General features: G+C 60.7%; 2 protein-coding genes across 2 annotated transcripts in view; one reads left to right on the top strand and one right to left on the bottom strand.

Moving 5' to 3' along the window:
- LOC113203147 (cation-independent mannose-6-phosphate receptor) overlaps window positions 1–12,022 on the bottom strand; it is a 42,107-nt gene that overhangs the window by 18,086 nt on the left and 11,999 nt on the right. The window lies entirely within an intron of this gene.
- The window catches only part of LOC113203148 (protein toll), a 9,394-nt gene continuing 5,079 nt past the window's right edge, over window positions 7,708–12,022 (top strand). Inside the window, exon 1 of the mRNA XM_026417674.2 lies at window positions 7,708–8,195. The gene's annotated coding sequence lies outside the window, so the exon portion shown is untranslated. The remainder of the gene's footprint in view (window positions 8,196–12,022) is intronic.

Here is a 12,022-nt window from a genome sequence, read left to right as displayed (position 1 = left end):
ACACACTCTTCGCTGCCGGTGGGGCGTGGGGTGGGGCAGATGTGCCTGCTCATCGCCGCTCATCGCTCGGGTTCGGTTTTTGTCCCTTTCGTCCGCCACCTGTCGCTATCTCTCGCTACCTTACAGCTACGGGCTGCACCCAGCGGGGTGACTCTGCGGAGGGCGAGAGAGAAAGAGAGACGCACACTGCACGCTCATCATCGGCCCAGCGTGGGGCGCCCAAGGCCACGGCCACGTCGGCCGGGCCGGGGCCGTGCTCAGGTAGATATCCACACAACTATTAGATCGGAACGTTTTCATTAGGCGGCTGTGAACACCCCCCGAGGTGCAGACACACTCGATCAGCTCAACAACACGCCCGACACTCCCCACCGCCGCAGGCCTGCCTGTCCGCCGCACAAGCACAGCCCCAGGGCGAACGCACGTTATTTGGCGAGATAAAAGTTTTCCACCCCGGAATACATTATTTGAAGCAGATGAAAGTTTGGGACTAGGCTTTCGAGGAGAAGCACTCAGTTCACTCAATGCAAATCAGAACTGAGTGAGTGAGTGGTGCAGCCAAACACACTTGAGAATAATGCCTTTGCTTGCGCGGGGCTAAAGTGAAGCGAACTTCGAATTGTCATTTCGTTTGCGATTGCAAATGCTCACACAATACACACAGTTTTTTTATGTACATATTTATATCCGTAATTTATTCCAATAGCACAGAGGAAAACTTCCTCCTCGCTTTCTGTTATTTCACTCGCGGAGATTCGCCGCGTCCGACTGCGAGCTGCGCGCTGATCGCCGTCCTCACCAGCTCAGCTCATCACCCTAGACGAGAACCTGTTCCGCCGTCGTCGCCCTGACCCTGTGGCCCTGGTCCCGGCCGGCGTCCTGGCCCCATGTCCTTCGGCTCATGTCGCCGAGCAGTGCGCGCCGGGCTCACCCGCATGGAAGGGCCCGACTTGCTCCCATCCTCTGCTGGCCTGGCCTCTGCTGGGCCTGGCTGACGCTGCTGCCCCACCCGGCTGTGGAATATTAACAGTCCCCTCTTAAATCATGTGCTCCCCACATATCACGGCACTTTGTTACAACGTCACTGAGAGCATGGTGGCAAGTGGAACGAGGACCTCCTAGGCTGAGGCCGGCCGAGCCGGCCCAGCCTGATCTGATCGGCCGCGTCTGCTGTACTGGTACAGGGCGTGGTGTCTGCGCCGCTGCTTGGCAATGTGTGCATGTCACGATAAGCATGGGATGGGAAATCGTTTAAAGTTGATAGCGCTGAATGATTTTATCAGGGCTACAGCCATATGGTCCCGAAAACTACTTGTTGTATTCTTTTTACCCCTGCATGGTTAGAGCCATAGGCGCGGTGTTTGGTCTGGCCGGGAGGAGGGAGGGGGGGGGGGTCACAGCGAATTGCCTACCGGAAGTGAGAGGGGAATCGTCTCTTCGCTCCCATGGGCTCGCACGTTTTTATTCTTCTCAAGAAACGGTCCCATAGAGAACCCAGAAGCCACCCTCTAACCCTATCTGAACGATAGTCAAGGATGTCGTGTTGTAAATGCAAGGGAAAATGCGTGTCCGACAGTCGTGTACAGATGTATGAGTGTATTCGTGTGAATATGTATGTTGGACGCGCGTTTGTACGTGTGACATTGAGCGAGGGGCCGTGAGCAGTAGCAGAGGATGCACTGCTTGCTCCGCGTCACCCCCGCCGCCCCTCCGCACTCACTTGCATGGATGGGGCGGAGGCCTCAGATGTGGTTATTATGCAGGCGATGCAGTTGGGCGTCCGAGGAAACCACAACAAATCGTGTATTCTTACACACGAAACGGGACGGGGGAAGAATCCATAAAGATGGGGTGCGATGGAGCCGGGCGATGCGACCCGAACACAGCCCTTCGGGACCCCGCGGGCCTCCCGAGCCGTCCACTTCCTCGTCGAGAGCGGCGTGTCCCATGCGGTACTAACGCGGTGTACATAGATGTCCGTGCATTTGTAGAGTGGGGGCTGACGACCGCTACGTATGTAGCGTCGAACTGGACGGCGCGTCGGGTGATTGCGCCCATGTACTCGTTAGGCAAAGTGACGGGGCCTGGAGGAGTAATCAATCTATTGAGCACGATGAGGCCTGGTGCCTCCTCCCCGAGCTCCTCCCGCATCACCGCCCCGCCGGCCTCACCACCGCGCGCCCGCTGGGCCTGGGCTCGACCCGCTCGACCTCGCGGCCGGGGCTGCGGCAAGGGCGGGGACGGGACGGCCACCACCCACCCACCCTTCCCTTCCATAACAACTTTCCCGCGCCGACACGATTCCCGCCCAATTATTTGTAGGAGAAAGTCACGAGGCATGACACGGGCAGCGGGCATGGCAAGGGTGTGAGGGCCGACCTGAGCCGGGCGAAGGGCGCAACGGGACGGGGGACGGGGCCGTGGCCAAGTCACCCCAACGCGGTGTGGCAGGGCCAGAGAGATATATCTCTCTCCACCATGGGCAGGGCTACGACACGGCAGTGGACGGGTTGGCCTACTCGCTCCATCTGTTAGGCGCCATGTTGTTGCCCAGGTCTAGGCTAGGCAGACCCGCAACGCAACACTGTCGTGTGTCGTGGCCCTGGCACACGGTAGTGCACGGACTGTGTCGCTTATGTCGACGAGGACGTGTGCAACGTCGAGGCAGGCCGATAATTAATTCAAATCAGCTGTCGGTTTGGACTGTCAAATCGCGGCCAATGCTGGACCGGGCGGGCGCGAGCTGGCACGGGGGGATTTCCGAATGAAAATGACAGCAGCGGGACCTCTGCGCAGCAAGCGCGCTGCGCGTGGGCGCGAGCTTCGCCAGGGGTTACCTGGGGGTTATTGTGAGGAAGTGACAATAATATCCACGCTGGATATACATATTTAAAAATTTGAATACATTTTCACAGTGTCACCAGCACCAGCCGCAGCCCCCAACGACTAGTGCCGTGACCAGTTTGAAGAGGTCAGGTGTGTGTGTGTGGGGGGGGGGCATGCTTGTGTGTGTGTGACGGGAGGGGTCGGGGGACGTTCCTAAGTAATACAGTATCTTCTAGAGTCTCGCTCCTGGAATCAAACCTTCGTCGTGGGGCAGCCAGCCAAAAGAGGTGCCCTGTTTTCAAGAACCAGAAAACTTGGCCAACGGCCAGGTGGGACCTCCTCTCTAAGGTAACTCGCTTGGCCACACAATTCCTGGAAGAATCGTCTTGAGTTTCGAACCACACGCTGAATGCATAGAGTCGGCGGAATGGAGGTTGGAAAACCAAAAGTAACTATTATAGTACACTCTAACGCACGTGTAAATCCAATACATTGAGATAAACAGAACACCGTACACCTGACGTTGACGATAGGCAAAGAGGGGAGCGAGATGGGTTGGTTGTCACGCAAGGTGCGTCCCACAGTCTCCGCCCCATGTCTCCGTGGAGCCATGTCCGGTCTGAACTGAATGTACAGGGTGTAACATACCAGGAGGTGGCTGGTACACGCCGCGCACTTTCGTAGTTACACTGTACCGTATGCACGTGTGCGGACGGGTTGCCTACTCGCACGGGGCCACAAGAAGCCGTGGGCAGCGCGAGAATAGGCACACCGCACACCCGCCCGCACCCGTGCATGCGGTGTACAGTATAACTACGAAAGTGCGCGGCATATAGTAGGACCTCTGTGTCTGCGTAGACAGGCTTGCCTGCTCCGTAAGGTCGTATGGCGCCATGGGGCGCCTTCGAGCAGGCAATCCCGCTTAACTCGGGCGTCTTCTCTATTTGCTACACCCGCACGTTGTGTGGCTCCTGTGGCACAGACCTCCTCCGAGTGACTCTCGCGGTGACAGCGCCGGCGCCTGTCCGCCCGGTCGAGGTGGTCGAGGCGGGCGCCGACGGCCGGCCCCGGCGCCACGCCAGCAGCCCAGAGGCGCCACGGGGCACGACGGGCAGGCCGGGCCGAGGCGCTGGGCAGGTCGCTTGCTGGCGCCGCACCGTGATCAGAGAGCTACTGTACTGCGCATAAGAGCCACGTAATGTACGTACGTACCATGCACTTTACCGAGCAAAGGCTCACCACACGACTCCCAGTGGGGTCCCCTCGGTCCCCTCCTCGTAACCGAGTGCCCCGTGCCAGGACAGCCGGTGTGTACCTGTGCCTGGCGGTCACGTGCTCGTCGAGAAGGCTCGCTGCTGACGGCTCCGGGTCCAGCCGGGCCCCGGTGAGTCGGGCCGGAGACGAGCCGAGCCCAGGACGAGTCCAGCCGTAAGTATACGTACAGCCTCCCAAAGTCATACGGGCAACAGCGCCGTGGAGCGGCCGAGTGTTGTAAGCAGGATCCAGGTATATACAGGTAACTCCCCTTTGTGTGTCCCACCAGGTATCACGACGACGGTCAGTGTGCTCTGCTCTGTTTACGATAACGCGACGCAGTTTTCCGTCGTATATTTTGGGGCAATGAAAATGAGAAGAAAAAAAATAGTACGGTTTTATGGTCAAACTCGAAAACATAATTTTTCTCGTGGCAAACAAGGTGTCGAGAGGTACGACGGCTCTCCGCGGTTGTAAATTAGAGAAATAAACGCGGGAAGAAAATGCATTTTAGTGGAGTGGCACGGACGGCAGCTCTATAAAAAGTGTAAAGAGCACCCAGTTGCAGGGCGACGAGCTGCCTATGCAAATCCCTTGGAGCAGCGCAGGCCAACGCCCCGCGCCGCCATGCCATGCCATGCCCCTCCGCGGCGTAGTACACAAGGGGCACAACGTTCGGCCGGTTTAGCCGGTCGAGCCTGCTGCCGATCTACTCGGCCGAAAGGTGCCCCTCCGTCCCACCGTTCAGCCTCCTTTCAGATCCAGAGTCCAGACGAGCAGGCGAAAGAAGTCAGAAATACACCAGCAAAATTTGTTTGATCGATTCTTTCTCAAACTTGTTACGGGCCGAAGTAAGTTTCACGCGCAAGGCATCATCAGGACTGTTCAGATGCACAGGCTAAAGAAGAGCCGCTACGGGCGGTGCGGCTGGTGACGAGTACGTGCAGAAGGACGCGCGGACGCGCGGACAGTTGGGGCCCAGGCTCGGGTGCATGTCAGTGACATGTGTCGGGTACAAACGAGTGCGTGCGGCCGCAGCGGGGGCTGCGGGGGCCCGGCGACGTAGGGACAACACCTCCGCCACGCAGCGCCACGCCGCCGCGCCGCGAGGTGTGCTGGTGAGCACGAGCCTGTGACCTCATATCAGCCCCGGCTGCCGGGCGACGGCGGCGGCAGCAGCGGCGCCAATGGCGCGGAACTGATACACCGCGCCGGGTCTGGCCGCCAGCCGCCAGGACGACGCACATGGCGCTGGACGACAGGGTCCCGGACGCGCTCCTCGCGGCCCGGTGGCCTATCGGGCCCGGACCGCTATCAGAACACGATCTATCGGGCGGCGGCGCGACCAGACTTCCCCCCGCCTTCTATTCACCGCCCCCCACCCTCCGCGTCACCATAAAGTACCCGCCACCAACCGCCGAGGGGTTTATCGCCCTATTACGTAATTTTTACGAGTTTGCGCCAAACGCGGCCCGCGTCTTTCCGCGCAGGGCAGGTCTACCGGCACCGCGGGCGTGTCCCCACATCCCCCCCCATCACAGAGGAGGGTGGGTTGACGCCCTGCTCTGCTACAGCGCGCAGAACACGCTGCGTCCCGTGTGAGTATCTGCGCCTCCGGGACTCGCGTTTGTCGCCAGGGCGCCCTATGCTCCGCCGCCGCAAACTTTGCACTCCAGCCCGCTTTGCTTTCCGCGCGATAAACGCGCGGCTTTCTCCAATCGCTTGTGTATTCCTCGCCAGGAAATACCCGGATCGATTCATATGCTACGACACTCCCAAGTCAGCTGGCGCGGGAGGAGAGTGTGTCTGCAGACGACGAGCCCGCGAGCTCCCCCGCACGCGCACCGGGACAGACCGGGGGACCTGACTCGGCGGGACGCGGCCCATCTCGTCACAGAACATCCCGGGCGCGGCCGAGTGATAATGGCTCACGGCTCCGCGGCCCCGGGTGACGTGTGACGCTTTGGGTTTTCAGCAGCGAGAAATCGAAGACGTGCAAACTTAACTCCCCCCCCCCCTCTCTCTCTCTTTCTTGTCCGGCTGCACTACTACATGGTACAATCACAGATTGGCTGACCTTGACGGCGAGCGCGGCGAGAGAGAATCTCTCCTCCCAATCGGCTCGCGCCTCGGCTCGCCTCGGTCGCGCGGACTGCGCTGCTTGCTGCTGCGTGTCGGCAAGCTCAAAATGTTTCGGGAGCCGCGACAACCGGCGCGACGTGTGTCGAGGCTTATTATTCCGAGTTTATTTTTATGCGCCACAACGAGAAAATCCACACTGCCCCTCTCCAGGCCTGAAGTGCGGGGGCTGTGAGCGAGAAGGCATTATTGCACTGGTGAAACAAAGGAAAGTATATGTATTTGGAGCCACAGGTTTCGTTTAGTGCCCTTACGAAGGCATTAATTATTAAGGTTCTTCAGCGCCCTAACATGGGCATTAAATTCAAAATTTCTATAGCACCCGTGACCCGTGCTAAGGTACGACATATCCAGTGTGACCAGTCCATGAGTACACAGACAGTGCAGGAGGGCTGAACGTGCGTTACAAAACGGAAAGGGGATGGAGGGGGGGGGGGCGTACCGATACCCGGCCGCTGACTTAGGGGCGGTCCCGCGCCGAGGGACCGTCCGCCCAACCGCGCTGCATACGCCCCTTGCCCCGCGGTCCCACCGCGCCGCACCTTCGACGCTTCGGCGCCGCGCCATTTGGAACCAAAACACGTTCCTGTATGTACGGAGTGTACGTATTGAGGCGGCGGCGCCCCGCGGGCCCCACTCGGCTGGCCTGGGACCCCACCGTCCCCACACCGCCGCGGGCGGGAGGAGCAGGCAGCTCGGCAGGGGCCTTGACCCCGACCAGAAACAGACACAGGTTCGTCCGAACAAATGTACCGGCGATGGTCGTGTGTCGCGTGAGAATGTTCTCGGGTCCGGGGGAGGGGGGGGGAGGGAGGTTCGGTCAGCGGTCAGGGATGTTGCGCGCCGGAAGCGCCCCTATTAGAGGGCTGCTTAAAGGGTGACACTAACGTACCAGGCTAGGCCAGGCGACTCCCGGCCTCCTGGCGCCCGGCAAAGAGAATTGCGCTACAGCAAGAGTTTCTCTCTTTCGCGATCCTTGAGGCAGCGACTTGTTGGGGCCCAGCGGTTTTCCTCGTCAACAGACCGATTCCGCACGATCACAACAACAGCGCCGGGGCGGGGCGGGGCGGGGCGGGAGGCGGGTGTTCGACATGTACGCACCGCGCACGCACCCGTACAGAGTGGGTAGCGAACCTATTAGAGGGCTGCCCAAAGGGTGACACTAACGTCAACAGACCGATTCCGCACGATCACAACAACAGCGCCGGCGCGGAGCGGGGCGGGGCGGGAGGCGGGTGTTCGACATGTACGCACCGCGCACGCACCCGTACAGAGTGGGTAGCGACTGTACAGACGGGTTCGGGTCGGGCCGAAAGCAGCCGAGTCGAGCCGAGGCGTACGGCGGCGACCTACCCACCTCTCTGCCTCCTCCGGCCCTCCCCTCCTCCCCCCACCCCTCCCCCTCGCCGCTGGCCGCGCCGCCGCTCGCCGTGCCCGCGCCGCGCCCGGGCCCGGCCCCGCCCGGCCGCCAGCGCCAGGCTCAGTCGCGTCAGGACCGCCGTGTCGAGAGGCTGTAGCGTTACGTTCGCGTCACGTCCGTGTCACGTCCATCCCTGTGACGCTCGCGTCACGTCGCGGTGCTCGCCCCGAAACGTCAGCAGCACGATGGCAGTGAGCGTGTGACTTAGTTCAGCAGCGAAGAAGGACAGTGAGTGTGATTTGAGAAGATTTCCAAGACAAAGTGTCGTGTGGCGCATCGTCGTGCGACGTAGAGTGGGGACAGCAGTGAGCCGTGCCGTGGCTGTGTGAGTGTGAGTGTCAACGTGAAAAGTGGCCAAGACGCGGTCGAGCGAACCGTGGTCGCACCAGCCAGCGCAGTTTTTCGGAGACGAGAGTGGTCGTCCACGTCCAGTCGTCCTCGGGAGTCCTGACCTTGCCGGACAGCTCTCCTGCGGGCTCTTTCTCCCGCCCCACCGCTGCCGGCCACCCCGCCCCGCCGCGCCCAGTCGAGACAGCCCAGCCCAGCCCGGCATCAGGTGAGAGGAGGTTCAGTCTTGGAATTCCCGGCCCGGGGCCGGCTCAGCGACGCAGCGTGTGTCTAGGTGCGACCTCTCCAGCCCTTGTCGCTGCACGCACGTACTCACTCACGCCCAAAGGTCCCAAACTGCAGCACAGCGCGGCTCGCACGCCCACGCGCCGGGGCGGCGGGGCGGGACGAGGCAGGCAGCCCGCAAGCAGCGCTGCCGACGGCTGGCCTACCTCAACGGCGCCCGCCCCCGCCTCGCCTGAGCGGAGCGCTGCCCCCCGTTGCTCCGAATGCATGCGTCATAACCCGAGTTCGAGGTTCAAGGCCTTCCACGGACCTAAGAGAGCAGCGCTATTTTTATTTCTGTCCGTTATCCTTGGTTTCGGAGGGCCTACGTCCACGATAGCGTCGCGGCCGCTGGGCGACGACCCCACCGGCTGCAGCGCGGGGCGGCGCGGGGGCAGCATGACTACGGCTGGGGCTGCTCCCGCGCCACCCGCGAGCTGGGCCTTGCCCTTCAATCATTGCGATAGCTTGATATAACGATGATACAGTCAGTAGTACTTTACTTTCCTGGTAATATTTTTTTGGCTCAAGCTGTTATCGTTTCCCCCTTTTCTCGGAACTAGCTACGCCCCTGTTACTTGCTTCTTGCTAATCCGGGTTCAGCATGGCCTGCCGCCAGCTCCGCCGTCGCCGTCCTCGGGGCGGCGGAGAACCTCCGACGAGACACACTTCCTCAAAAACGCTCCAGACACGGGAAATACGCACCTCCGCGGCGGCGCCCGGGGCCGCCCTGGAGCCCTGCCCCTGCACCCCTACTGCATCGTGGTTTACGCACCTTCAAAGGGGACGGCCCGAGCGATGTGGCAACGCCGAAGGGCCTAACCTGAAGGCTACATCCTTTTGACCCGTCAGTGAACAGGGCTCATTTCTATATGTATTTTCCGGTCATTATAGAGTCCCTTCCCTTCCAGACATTTCCTGCTAGTTGTCCAGTCGCATCCATAAGCAGACCAATGCATTTAATCGTGCGTAAATCTGCATGATTGTAAAGGAACACTCGGTACGCGGCCCAATTCTATGCATAACTTTCTACAATTTGTGCATAGTTATGTTCAAATTTGTTCCAACAAAAAGTGTACAGATGTGCACAGCCAAATGCTTAACGGATTCGCCTACCCACAGTCTTTCCCTAGTCGCATCCAAATCGCAATTCTCAATCATATCCAGTCATGTCTTATTCGTTAGACTTTAAGTTGCCGTACAAAAGGTGTATGTGTACCCCCCAGCCTGCCTGCCCACACCCTCCATCGCTCCACGCGCATTTAGATCTCCCGTGCGCTCCCGGCGGATCAGACACTTTATCTAGTGATCAGACTGCGCGCCCCTCCAGCCGCTGCGCTGTCGCTGCACACTAAATGGTAAAGGACAATTTTGTCTTGGAGGGATGCCTTCCTAAGTTTATCTCTAGCGGATGCAAATTTGCACGTAAATTAGACACAAAATAAAGTTATTTGTACCTAGTCTAGGTACAAGTTGTAACTTTTTAGATACAAATTTGCGTCCGCTAGAGATGTGCTTAAGAACGCATCTCTCCTAGATACAAAATTGTCCTTTCCCCATTTAGAGTGTGCGTAGATCGTTGGGGGGCGTACGTGGTGGTGGACAGGCAGCCGCAGGCAGACAGACGCTGATGTGATCGGTGTCGCCCGGAAACCGCCGTGAGCCGCGGAGCAAATAATGATTGTCGGGATATTAGCCGAGCTGGCCGAGCTCCCCGTTGTCGCGTCGCGCCCGTGGTGAGGGCGGTGGTGCGGGGCGGAGCCGGCGGGAGGCGATGTGCGAGAGGCCCGGCGCGACCAGTCCGGCGCATATATGCGGGGATCAGAGCCAATGCCCTTCTCTCTCTCGCACTCAGCCCGGCTAAGCCGTGTCGCGCTTTTGTCCGCACCACTCGGGGCCCTGCTGCTGCTGCTGGGGTCGGCGCGTTCCGAGAAATCCCCGGTGGTGGTGCGTGGGCGGGGCGGGGCGGCGAGAGGACAGGGAGGGCACATCGGCGAGGTGCACAGCACGGCGGGCGCGGCGCGCCTCGAGTTCACTGCCCTCCAGACGTCGCCACCGCGCGACGACCCACATCGGCGGGTCCGCTGTGGTGGTGGTGGCGGCGGTCCGCGCCGATACACAACGAGTTAGTCGCGGATGGAAAACGGCGGCGGGGGAGGGGGGGCACTACAGGGAGGGGTAGCCTTGAAAATAAATTGTCAGAGTTGGTTTCGGCGCAGGCGCGTGGCGGCGGCCGCACAGTCGCCCGCCCGCCGCGTTTGCAGGTGCTAAACTCGTAGCCCGCGCAGGTCGGCGTCTCCTGGTTGCCAAACTCCTTTCGTTCCGTTTCGGCAATCTCGGCCCGGTTCGGGGCGGCGCGGCGCCGTCGGCCGCGTTGTCTGGCGGCGGCCTCAACACAGGCCTGCGCCGCGTATGGTGCTGCGCCCCGCGCCCGTACCGACACCGCCGGCCCCTCCGACCAGGCCGAGATAAGACCCCCACAACACTCCTCTGCCCCGCCCTGCCACCCGCGCGCCCCGCCCCCGGGACCGGCACTCGCGATCATTCTTCTCGGAGCCGGTACCCATCGGGCCGGCCGGGTCCGCGGGGGTCTTACTCGCATCCCTTCCCTCTCCTCCCTCATCCTCCGCCCACGCGGGCCGGCGGCGGCCGTGCGCCGTGCCCAGCTGAGTGTGACGCAGAGGTTGGTGACGTCATGCTTCAGCCCCACGCTGCTAGAATCACCAAGTTTCAACGTCCCCCGCGGCGTCGCTCACGACATCCCTTTGCTAGAGTCCTGTACTATAAAACAGGACTCTCTGCCCTGTGCTTTTGGCGCGCGGCGCGCGCTAGCTCGAGTGGCAGCGTTTGCACTCTACACTGTGCGATGCACTCCGCCGCCGCCCGTGACCCTGATTCGGCTTGGCGAGAATTGATTCCAAGAAACGTTTGCGACGGCGGCAAGCAGCACCGCGTGCAGAGCGCCAAGAGTTGTGATCCGAGTCAGGGCCGCCAAGCCAGGGCGCGCGCCGTGTGCTGTGGACGGTGTTTCGATTAACCGCAGAATACTGCCTCGCTCCAGTATATTTATTTTGAGGGGGGGGGGGTATCATAGTGCATACCACTGAGGACTAGACGGAGGACCTCGAGGCCAGGCCGGGGTCCTCCCCAAAGGGCGGAACCGTGGTGCATGGAGTCCCCGATGTCCCCTGTCCCCCATGTGCACGACGCGCGAGGATGCGGCTGTCGCCCTCCCCCTCGGTCCAACTGGGAGCTGATAAGCCTTGCCGGCCTCGTATAATTGGGTGGAATGGCGCTCTCTGTAGGCGGAAGGAAACGACACAATTCCGTTCAATTATCAACTTTCTCAACAAAGGAAAATAAAGCACAATCTAGCTAATGCGGTGGCATCTGCTGTACGGGGCGCTCTGCTGTTTGTGCGTCGTGGGAGAGGGTGGGGGGCTGGCTGACCTCGACGGCTCCATCGCCGGCGTCTTGCAAATCGCGAGAATCTGCCAATCAGGGGGACTCGACACCTACGCATATTCTTTTTTTCGTACGAGAAGCTCATCCGTGTTCTTTGCTTTTGCTACAGAGATAGGAGACGGGTCAGTGAACCGAACCTCTCCCGCGGCCCTGGTGCCCCCCACAGGACTGAGGACGTTCAGTACCTGCTCTGGTCTCTGTGCTGCTCCGTGCCCTAGCGCTGATGAAGCTGCTAGTAATCCCCCCCTAAAGCCTGAGCGGAGCTGTCGCGGTGGAGGCGTAGCTGGAGCCTCTCCTCCCCCCCCC

This window comes from Frankliniella occidentalis, unplaced genomic scaffold, assembly GCF_000697945.3.
Source record: "Frankliniella occidentalis isolate FOCC.00 unplaced genomic scaffold, Focc_3.1 Scaffold107, whole genome shotgun sequence".
NCBI classification, from domain to species: Eukaryota; Metazoa; Arthropoda; class Insecta; order Thysanoptera; family Thripidae; genus Frankliniella; species Frankliniella occidentalis.
Note: the sequence above shows the minus strand (reverse complement) of the source record. Positions and strands in the feature narration are given on the sequence as shown.